Raw genomic sequence first — 12,231 nt, 5'->3', positions numbered from 1 at the left:
TTTGCCCTTGCTTATGTACCGCTGCTGAATAGTATCAAAATGGCTAAGGAGGCTGGCAGGTTGAAAGGTTTAGTCCTACCTTCGGGAAGACAATTCTGCAGTCAAATGTTTGTTGATGAATTGGTGGCTCTCTGCAAAGAGGATCAGGCGTTCTTTCATGTTTTGGAGGATATTAATGCTATTTTCTGTAAAGCTTCTGGTTCAGTTTGCAGTTGGCTGAAGTCGTATGCTATGAGGTCTTCGCAAGATGATATCCCTGAGTGGATGAATGCCTTACCAGTTCAAATAATTCCTCATGGTAAGGTGGTAAGATATCTAGGTGCCCCGCCAGGCATTGGAGTGACGATGAAACAACGCGTTGAGTGGTTCAACGATAGGATCAAAGCGAAACTAAGAAGTTGGGCTGGTCTCCCGCTGGGCTGGAATGCAAGGGCTTTAGTGATTAAGCATTCTCTTTCAGCAACTACCACCTACCTAGCATCGGTAGGGCATTTTCGTCAAATCCAGTGGCTAGAAATAGAGAAGGTAATCCACTCCTTTCTCTGGGCTGAGGATAATGGGCAGTGCAGGATGCATTATATTCCCTGGAATCCGCTTAAAGCTGCTAAATTCCAAGGAGCTTTAGGGTTTCTGGATGTGGCGTTGAAGAATGTCTCTCTGATAGGAAAGTGGCTCCCCCGTATGTTTAAAGACATGGATCCTTGGATTGAGATGACCAGGTGGTTCCTTGAGAATGGTTACAATCGAAAAGTGGGGGTTTGGAAAGGTCTTATTTGGTACGATCGTCTTTTCTCTGATTTTCCTTCGAAAATAAATGGTTCTGACTTGAATGGGGGATTAGTATCAGCCTGGAAGATGATTATAGGGAAATGCAGTTGGAAAAGTTCCGGAGGCTTGAGGGGGGATGCAAGTCTCTATGAGTCCATATGGTGGAGTAAGGCTATGATGCTCAATAACCAGCCAGTAGCATGTCTAAATTTGCCTCTTGCTAGAAGTATTTTTAGGAAAGGTTTGCACTGTTGGTTATAGATTTGGAATCCCAGGAAGGGAGATTGGTACCCATTGGTTGATATAAGCTGCAACTTTCACTTGACAGTTCAAGAGACGACATTCATGTATCAAATCCTCAAAACAATCCCTGAGAGTTGGCCTTCCAACTGTATTCCAGCTTTGGATAGACGTGGCTTGCATTGGTATGTGGGAAAGGTTCAGTTAACGAAAGTTACGGCAAGGATCTTGTATAAATGGTCAGTTGGTGGAAGATGCTTTAAATAGCAAATGGGGTCTGCACAGAACAGCAAGATGGTGGAGAACCAGATTTAAAGACATTTGGTGTGGTAGTCGCTGTGGTAAATATAGATTTATCTCATGGAAGTTGATCCACCTGTGGTTGTCTGTCAGAGTAAAATTAGCGAAAAGGATTCCTGTAAATCCTAGATGCCCACTGATGGAGAGGAGGTCTTATCGGAGAGCAACAAAGAAAGAGAGAACACCGAAATTGTGGGTGCTAACTCACCCAGATCAAGGTAAGCTCTTATTATGTATGTATGGTACAAAGGGCTATAGACTGGGCTATTAGCCTTTACCCCAACAACCTCCCACTTTAAGGCCAATGCGTCTTTAAGGGAGAAGATGGGCATCCTAATGTCATTCGACACACATCAATACTCTGCAATGTGCAAATCGCTCTGAGGGAAGACTCTTTGTAAGAAGATTTGCAGGGTTCTCATCTGTGTGACCCTTGACAAGCTGGATGCGCTTGTCCTCAATCACCTCAAACCTCTTCTGGCTCTTTCCCATCTAGTGCTGTGCTAAGCGATCTATTGATAAGATGTAGTGTTGTCTTGATAGACTCAGTACATTGAGAGCACTTGAACTATTTACCTCCTCAGTGAGAAGGTACAGCCGTAATTGACGAAACAGCACTGAGAGTGGAAAAACAGCAATAGCTTCACGTGTACGACGGAATTACATGCTCCAAAGGCTCTCCCTCACTCCCTCTCTCTGAACATACACTAGGGCCCAGGACAAATTGTCGGGCTGGACCCCCCCGAAGGTCTTTATTCATTTCAGAAAATCTATTACAGAAGTTCAGCTTCAAGCTGTCTCGTAAGTCTCTCCTCTCCCAACGTGAAAAGAATTCTTCTTTTACAAGAGCTTCAAGCCCCCTTTCAAATTGGCAACATGCCACTTGTCTAAAATCTAGACTAAAACCTATTACAAGCCTCTAAGGGCCATTCTGGAGTCTTCAAAGCTCTCGGTCACACGAACCGCCTCCTAGATGCTTGTCAGGCTCCCATTTCGCTTAGGAAAAATAATCCTTCCTAGTACCTGCAACAATTAATTAAAAGCGCACCACCATGGTACCCATTAATTGTTAGCACTTTGCATGCAAATAACACACTGTGGACTAATCCTAGTCACGGTGGGCGTCCCCACTGAACACATGTGCACATCAAAATAAATATATATATATTTTCTCTGATTGACCGGAGTCAACACTCTTGATTATAATTAAAGAGCTTCGACCCAAGGTCAAGGCGCCTTAATTATAGCCAAGTCTCTCCAACCGAGGTTGGCACATCTTGGTTAACCGGGGTTAACCCCTCTTGGCGCATGCCAAGTCTTGTTGACCGAAGTCAACACTCTCTGACCGTAGTCAGGTTTACTTGACTAGAGTCAAGTATCTTTGACCGTAGTCAATCCTTTGACCATTAAAATAACTCTTTGACCGTAATTAACACATATAAAACTCTTTAATTATGATCAAATAAATGGTCAACTGTACTTTGACTTAGGATATTTACATTGTGGTGACAGAAGGCTACTCTCAACATCACTGCTTGTCAGGCCTCCTGCACGGGTTGAATTGCTTATAGCAGTTCTAAAAGTGTTCCAACTTTCAAGAAGGGTGACCAATAAGAACATTGCCTTAACTGAGTCATCAAAGGTAATTTTCTGAGTTGAAAGTTGACTGAAAATTGTGTTAAACTCATTTAAATGGCTAGACATTGAAGTCTCTTCTTCCATGCGAAGATCTATGAGTTTCTTCAGCCAATATACTTGACAGGCGGTACTTTGCTTCTCATAAAGATCATGCAACTTTGTCCACACACCATAGGCACCACCTGCAGTATCTTTCACATTGAAATACACCGTTGAAAGTGTGAGCATGATCGTGGAGCGTGCAAGCTCATCCAATTCCTTACACTCTTCATCATCTTTCCAATTCTCTAGCTTTATGCCTTTGCGTTTTATAGGCTTTACTTGCTTCTTCTGCACCAGAACATTATAGATTTGCTCCTTTCAATAGGAGAAGTTTATGCCATCCAACTTCTCAATGTTAAACAATGCATTCTCTGATGCCGAAGCCATCACAATGGATGACAGAACAACCAGGATACACTATACCAATGTACCAAACTCAAGCCCAAAAAATATCAACTGCAATGACAGCCACCTTTTTTTGTGAAGCAATGACAACCACCACACTGTCACTGCCACAAATACATGTTTTGCTGTAAGTGACCTCAGGTTATCCTAAAACCAGCCAATAGCTTTTGCATAGTACCTCTGATGCAAAAAGTATAAACATAAGAAATGTAGCTTGTAGGAAACTCTACAACTTCTCAGTTTATAGCAGGTCCAAAATCCTTACAAATTTCCTTATATTTGCTGTTGGAAACCACCACCTACAAACTTTTACTGCTGTAATAGTAGTCTGCAATAGTTTTGGCTTGTTTTAAACTGTCAATATCATTCCAACCGTAACTTGGTTGCCTTTGCTGTAAACACCAAAGTTGTAGACAACCAATAGATCTACAAACTTCTAGTTTATTGCAAGTCCAAATTCATTTTGGATTTTTTGATATTCACTGCTAAAAGCAGTCTCCTGCTCACTTTTTCTAGTTGTTGTCATAAACTGTCAAAACTGTAAATCATGGGCATACCGGACATCATAACTTTTTCTCTAAATCTCGAATTGAAACGCTTTCAAAACCAAGATTGTAGATTGTCCAAAAAACTAAAACTTATTAGTTCAACTCATAAGACAATTCCTCATGGATTCTCTGATATTCACTTCTGAAAACAGCCACCTGCTCACTTTTTACTGTTGTCACAAGACTGCAAACTGTCAATCACCAACTTTTCTTGAAGGAGTTGAGGCATAAACTCCAATGCAATAGCCCAACAATTTTGAAAATTGTTGTTCGAAAAATTTTCTTAGTGGGAAGAGTATTGCACTCACAAAAAAATAATCCCTTCCTGGGATATAAGACAGCTTCAGAAAAACACTACTCACTTATGCTCACTTTCTTAGCTAAACAAAGGCTCAAAATACATCAATTGTAAGTAATCACTTTCAGCCAACCTTTGGCTTGATATGCATAAACTTGAAGGCATAAACCCAACTGAAATTTGAATGTACCAGCCGCCTTTGATCAACTGGAGTCCGCCACAAACAAAAGGCGTTTTTGCCTTCGGGCCCCAAAAAAGCAACTTCCAGTGGTTAGCAGGTTGTTTTTGACCGTAGATGGATAATATTCCTTCTCCCCTGCTCAAACAAGGCAATAGATTGCTGGAACAAGTGAGGCAACCTGATATATATGGCTGAAACAGTAAAAACAATCTAGTATATGTCAAAATACAGCTCCCAGGGGCAGTAGGAGACTCCACGCAACAAGTTCGGGCTCTTGGCACAGCAACACTGCAATGCTACAGTCTCCTTATTGGCTTCCCTTAACCAAGCTCTAATACCAGTTGATGGAGAGGAGGTCTTATCGGAGAGCAACAAAGAAAGGGAGAACACCAAAATTGTGGGTGCTAACTCACCCAGATCAAGGTAAGCTCTTATTATGTATGTATGGTACAAAGGGGTATAGACTGGGCCATTGGCCTTTACCCCAACACCCACTGTGTGGAACTGCCTTCGAGTCTGCTCAACATCTAATGTGGAGATGCCCGGTGTCTAGGAATATTTGGTTTAAGATAGAGGCCATTGTCAGAAAATCGAGGTTGATGACCAAGTTCAAGCAACTAGAAATTAATGATGCTTGGTGACTCACATGGGCTACCCTCAACCCTAAAGGCCCTAGGAATATTTGGTTTAAGATAGAGGCCATTGTCAGAAAATCGAGGTTGATGACCAAGTTCAAGCAACTAGAAATTAATGATGCTTGGTGACTCACATGGGCTACCCTCAACCCTAAAGGCCTGTTGGCCATATATTAGGGGTGTGGTTTGCTACTCTATCTGGCTGGTAAGGAACCAGTTAGCCTTCCGAAATATTGGAAAGTCATCATTTGCTGAGGGTCTCATATTGGCTGGTATTAAGACATCTTTAGTGGACACCTCTAAGGTCCTTGAGTCCACGCAATCCTTACAAGACCAATGTTTGGCGGCACTGAAACGCATTCTCACATAGTTAGTTGGGTGTGATTTGCCATCATGGCATAGGCCTAGGGCACTGCCCTTCTTGGTTGGCCATCTTTTGTAAGGGAGTTTTATTGGGCACTCCCCCCTCCCCCGCGTCTAGTAATATTTATTTATTTATTTAAAAAAAAACGTTCTATCCCTACCTATTTTCTACGTTCTCTATGCTCTATGCTCTCTTCCTCTCTTGCTCTACCTCTCTACCTACATTCTACCCTCTACGCTTTCTACCTCGCTCTCACTATGTACCTCTCTACCTAAGTTCTATGCTCTCTACCTCTCTACACGTCTCTTTCTCTCTACACTCTAACCTCTCCACGCTCTACCCTCTCTATGCTCTCTACCTCTCTATGCTCTACCCTCTCTACGCTCTCTACCTCTCTACCTGTTACATGAACTCTTTACCTCTAACCACTTATCTATTCACCCTTTACCTACAAGACCTCTTTACCTCTCACGGCTTATCTATCAGCCCACTCCCTATCTATCTCCTTCGACCTACACGCTCCCCTTTACTTACGAACTTGCTCCACAACAGCTTTTTTTCTGCGCAATTAATTCCTATGACTCGCAGATAAACGTCCGTTGCTACCTATCCGTGATGTGATTGCTGCTGGCTCTGAGGCCCTTCCATGCATCGCTTCAAGGAACTGTAGTACTATTTACGGCACCGTGGCATGCAGCTGCATCCAATAGAGAATGGCAGCATGGCTGCATAGGTTAACTAGTCTCTTAACATGAGTACCACCTACAGGCTAGCACTAGTAAATGAGCAAGGGCAAACTGTAGCAACGTAGCCTTGTACCATAGCAATCGCTTCCAAGAAGATGTTTTGAGCGCCTGGCTACCAAAATCATCGAAGCACTAAGGGCAGAGTTGTCATCACCCTCTACTCTATTCCTCAAACGCTCGAGCAACACAAGAGGTCGACGTAGCCGCTCCTACCCTGCATGTCCACAATGTACAGAGCTTCCCATCGGCATCCGCTCATGGTTGAGAGCCTTCAGAGAGTGCAAGAATCTGCACTATGCTGGGCAAACGATGCAATTCCCCGCGATGGGCGAAAGGGGCACTGCTGCCACTATTATGAATCGGTACCTTAACAACCAATCTCATCAACCGCTTTACCATCTTCATGAATGCTTTCCTTTGGAGGAATTCGTTGGGAAAGCCGAAACTGGTTGGTGATAGACGATGTTCAAATTTGAGTCATGCTTTTGATCCCTCAATCTGCTGACCGTAAGCATCAACGTTACAAGTAGCAGTAGCAACACCTTCTACTTCACACCCCCCTTTCTTCCTTCTTCTCCTGTCGTGCCCCGCCTTGCTTCTTACAGCCTCTCCTCTTATTCGCCCCCTCTCCTCCACCCATAGCTGTTGCTGGTGAAGCTGTTCGTGGACCAAAGATACCAGCCATCAATCCATCTGCATGCGTGCAGACACCCAAGCAGCCTCACCTCTTGTTCTCCCCCTGTCCTCCACTCATAGCTACTGCTGCTAGTGAAGTTGTTCATGGACCAAAGATATAAGAAAATCAGTCCAACAATCCGTCTGAGTGTGCGTAGATGCCCAAGCAGCCCATGGTTCATGCTCTTTTATTTTGTATGGGAGGGAGCTAATAACCTTTCTAAGGTTTCTTCCAAGAAGAAAAAATAGGCAATGATAAGTTCATCTAGCTTCCCAACTATCTACACCCACGCAAATTCTCTAAGGGGGTAAATAAGGGCATTTTCCATGAGATAAAAATTTTCAAATGGAATATCTCCGTTTTCAATGACCTTTCATGTAGCTCCCCGATCGTCTGAGGGTGCGCAAATGCTCTAGGAGGTCTAAAAAAGGCAATTTCTCTCCCACGCCTAGTTTTGGTAGCTTTTTGACAAGCCAAACCATTGAAAACACAAAAACCAGCAGCCTTGTGTTAGAAACACTCAGACATTGATTAGTCGATATTAAAGTTATGTCTTCTAGTCTTAATGATCAAGAGGCCCCTCGTCGTGAAGGTGAACATTGCTTGGTCTTTAGATTGGCTCTCAAAAGATTGACATTTCTACATGGTGTCAAGCACTTGATGTCTTTGAATGATGATGTTGACGTTAGCATGCACTTTTGTTGAATACTTTTATTTTATTGCAATTCTTTTGCAAAACTTTGACATATGTAAGGATTGCTTGGTCTCATACAGCTTTGGTCTTGATGTGGGATTGTTGTCATTCTTATGTCTCTATTGGCTGATATGATTGAAGGTATGCCATTAGTATATCATAAGAGTATCCAGCTCCCTGGGCATCTGTGCACAAACAAGTTCTCAATTCTTCATCACACCATTGCTTAGTTGTCAAAGGGAGTAAATTCATGCTTGACCAAGACGTTGTGAAGATCTATGACTTTGCAAGATTCATGGCAGGACTGCCCCTCTCTCCTCTAGTTTCACTCTTCTACATCTCTCAATGGATGTGTTTTAATAACTCTTCCTTATCAAATTTCTTGCCTACAAGACATGTTTTATCACTTCCCTTGACCTCGATTCCCTGCTTGTCGTGACTTGCTTGTTCTTGTAGGCCTCTTTCATGCCCCCCAAATGGCCCCTACTTCATACTCTAAACCTCGATTTTACTAGCCTTGAGTGCTTGATAGTTTGTTTGATCTCTTTGAAAATCAGGTTGAGGAGAAAGATTCCCTTCCTTGTACTAGAGAAATTAAAAGTGTTGTTTATGTTGAGAAAAAGGCAGTAGCTTTCTACTGAAGTTAAATATTTCTTTGTTTTTAATTAAAGTTAAATCTTTCTTTGTTGTCAATTGACATAAATTAAGCTATAGATCATCATTACCACAAAGACTAATTTGGGTTGGTAATTAGGGTACTCTCATAGTGCATTTTGTAAGTATTCCATCACAAATTCATATTAGACAAGGAGGAAGAAAGAAATTTTAATAGCAAAGAGATACAACATGGTATCTAGTATGTGATTATGTCTCTAAACATTTTTTTCTAATGATTTAGAGGTAACATCGGAATGGCAGGAAGGCACAGAGGTGGAAGGAAAAGGCAAAGCAAAAATGGACGAACAGGTTGGATTTATTTGAATGTTTCAATTTCAAATTTGTAAAGCCTAGGATCACATTGAGTTGGTTGGATGTTTCAAGTTTAAATTTTATTTCCTTCCATGGTAAGATGCATGTCCGCAACATATTTGACTGTTTGATTTTTATTTAATTTAAAGGTTACATTGGAATGGATGGGAGGCATAGAGGTGAAAAAAGAGGACAAAATGAAGTTGGAAGGACAAGTTGGATTTATTTGGATTTTTTCTTTTCAATTTTTATTCTCTTCATAAGCTTATAAGAGTTAGTTTTTTCAAAAGAGTAGGTGGAATGCTACTCAGATCTAGGTCTTGTGGTCAAGCACAAAATGTTGATGAAAAGCCTTCATTAAGGACCTTTTCAAAATCTCCTGCAAAAAAGAGTGGTAGACCACATAAGAGGTGCATTTTGATAGATGATGAGGCAATGGAGGATAGCATTGAGGATGCTATTAATGACATGACTCATAGGACGACAAGTGATGTAGGTAACACAACGACTGAGCTTACGGGGGGAGAGGAAGAGGGTGGCATAGTAAATGAAGATGGAGAACATAAAAAAAAAATAAAGATAAGCATGCTTCTCATCTTGGTGTCCAGGTTCCTTTGGGCATAATGTCAGATGTGTTAGCCACTTTTTTTTAAAGGAGGGGCTCCGCCACCCATGGTCCCTTTGTGTAGACTTGTTTCCCATGAGGTCATTAGACTAGTTTCCTCTGATGAGTTTCTTGTTTGGGATGGCAATCACCGATTGAAGACTTGGATGAAGTGTATTAAAGATGGTAAGTGATTCAGATTATTGTATACCTATTATTTTTCTTTTATGTTGTGTGCACATATCTTGGACAAAAAAAATTGTGGTTTTTTAATGAAGTTTGCAATGATGATATTACACACCATATTCGTGTTAGTTGTCAATTTATTGAAGTGGAAAAGAGGAAAGAGGGCGAGCTTCTCCTAGCATTAGATACTTCCAATGTGTAAGTGCACATTCACCACATTTATTACCATGCATATATTCAAAATTTATGTATTTTTTTCATTAGATTGGATGTGCTTTCATTTCAAAATAACTATGTTTTTCAGTGTGACAAGGGCCCATGCAAAGCCTAATCTTGGACATGAGATATTCATGTTCCAAAATGTTGGTATTGCCAACAAGGAGAGCATTTTGGAACGACAACAACGGCGATGGGCAGAGATAGAGTATGAGTTAGAGACAACAAGGCAACATCATGGAGTGGCTCCATGGTATCATACACCATGTTTGTTAATTGCATTATTGGTTTGGAAGGTGCATTGTCAGACTTCCCCACTTCCTTGTTTGTCAAAGGTTTTCACAAAGAAGATATTCCCGTATATTTTTGCTTTAGTTTCTTTTGTTTTTTTCCTATGCATACATAGTACAATTTACTTAATCATATGCCATTTTTTAAGCTCTTCATTTTATTTTGCATTGAGACTATTCTACACAAAAAAATGTTCAAGTATTGTACTTTTATTGTAGTACCAATAATTTAAAACACTACACCTGTTGTTGTAGGGAGCATACCATTGTGGAATATGTTTTCTACTAAGCTAGTGAAAGGCACTATGGAACTTGCCCAAAAAATTCTTGCAAATGAGGATTTTTTAGTGACTTTGGGACTTGCCTAGCACTTTGGCAAGGTCTCTACATTTGCACGCAATATGGGCCTAGGACTACACCGCACATGGACTCTTATGTGTGATGGGGGGTACATGCATCCTGACATTGGGGAGGAGGTATGTTCATTCCTAACCTTGTTCTAATGTTCTTTGTTAGAGACGGGTAGTAATTTCTTTTATTTTCACTAACAATACTCTATTTTGACTTTCTCTAGGTTATTGACCTCACAGTGGGATTGTTTTACCGTGCGATCATATGAGTGCCAGCTTATGATAGGGAGGCAGGGGAGAAGGTCGACCCTCGTATGTTTCCAACCACACGCAGTTTCCTCTATGAGAGTTTGGCAATGCATTATGGTTTTGAGCGCACCATTGTTGATGGAGCTCTTGTTAGGGGAGGGGCAGAGAGATCCACTGCATTCTTCAGGTGCTCATTTTGTCATGGGTCACAATACATTTCTGAGCAGTGTTTCTTTTTTTCAACTTGTAACCAAGATTTATGTTTCAGGTGGTTGTTGGCCACCTTTACAATTGAGTCAGATAATGTCTTGGATGTCTTTGGGAAAGCTTGCATAGAATTGCCTAACATGTAGGGGATATGCATAAGGGACTAACACAGTCAACCGATCACTAGCGCTAGAGGGCTATGACTAGCCAGCAAAAACAAAGGCATGAGTAAACATCACATATATACACTACTACACCCAAGGAAGGAAAGCTATCCATAGCTGTCCATAGCCAAGGGAATGTTTGCAGAGGGCCAAGGGAAGCTGTCCATAGCCGAGACCAACGAAGGGAAAAAGAGCGCATCCTTTTTTATCGGGTAGATAGTAGAGCCAAAGCAACAGTCGAAATGGTAGCACAAGAGCTAAGCAAACCATAGAGACTCGAACATGAAGAGTCCACTGAGAATGCAATCGTGCAAACTAGTGCTGCGAAGCAAAAAGTTTGGAGGAAGGTGTCGTTATTGTAGAGAAGGGGAAGTGGATAGGACCTGTGTGTTTGCTAAAGCCATTTCATGGATATGGATCCACGTACAAAGCTAGAGGGAGTGTAGGCTTGCTACAATCGTGAAGTTAGAGCAGGAAATGAAGGTAGAGCAAGAAGTGTGAGCATACGATTATATAGAGTAAGGATGTGTTACAAGACCTCGTGGTCGTGGGTCGTGGTGGTTCCATTACTATAGGTTAGGTTTACGTATAGGTTACGTTTGAGTATTGGTTTACGAGAATTTAAGAAATGTGAAAGAAAATACGAGTGTTTGTGATGCATTCGTGTATGTGGGTATGTATATTTAGTAGGTCTAAGTATGTGGGGAGTAGTTTAGTGTAAAACAATAAGGGCATGGGTAATAAATGCGAGTGAAAGGGGGTCTAATGATCTACTATAGCAAGTGTAACAGAGATAGGGGAAAAAATATGCCTACATTAGTTAAAGATAAAGTCCATAATTAAAGCAAAAGTATTTAAAAATATATTTTAAAAAAAAGGGGAATTGAATAAAACATATAAAGGTGGTTGGTGTATAAAGAGGGGATCGGTTGGCCTATACTTCAGAACTTAGGAAGTTTTAAACCAGCTATGAACTTCACCTAAAAAGATCTAAAGTAGATGTAAATAAATCTAGATAAACAAGAGGTAAAAAGGATTAACTAATTTATATATAAAATCCTATCGTAAAGAAAAAAGACTCTGAAAAATACATAAAGAAAAGAACTTAACAATAATTAAGAGCATATATTAAAGATGAGACGTAAGATAACTATATATATGTGTATAATAAAGCGATAAGAGGTGCTACTAGCAATAAATATTAAAAATTGGTCGTATAAAAACAGGAAATTGTGAAATGAACCAAGCATAAGCAAAGTAAAAGATATAGACATAGTTACAAATAAGCATAGATAACGGTAAATTTGTATAACATTATCAACAAGAAAACAAATATAAAATAATTTTAGAACTAAGAACATAAGCAAACAGATTGTATGTGTAAGCAAGCAAGTAAGAGAAATGAAAATGACCAAATGTAAACATTATACTTGTATAAATGAATATATAGTCAACAAAAGT

General features: G+C 40.6%; 1 long non-coding RNA gene across 1 annotated transcript; it reads left to right on the top strand.

Moving 5' to 3' along the window:
• Positions 1-9,240: 9,240 nt before the first annotated feature.
• LOC147885039 (uncharacterized) lies at positions 9,241-10,693 on the top strand. Its single transcript, XR_015543521.1, has 4 exons — positions 9,241-9,492; positions 9,599-9,806; positions 10,056-10,276; positions 10,375-10,693. It is a non-coding gene; the product is annotated as an uncharacterized LOC147885039 (long non-coding RNA).
• Positions 10,694-12,231: the final 1,538 nt, after the last annotated feature.

Source organism: Dipteris shenzhenensis, chromosome 26, assembly GCF_047967505.1.
Source record: "Dipteris shenzhenensis isolate YYH24624 ecotype China chromosome 26, Dip_SZ_1.0, whole genome shotgun sequence".
Taxonomy (NCBI): Eukaryota; Viridiplantae; Streptophyta; class Polypodiopsida; order Gleicheniales; family Dipteridaceae; genus Dipteris; species Dipteris shenzhenensis.
This window is presented reverse-complemented; position numbering and strand designations above follow the sequence as displayed.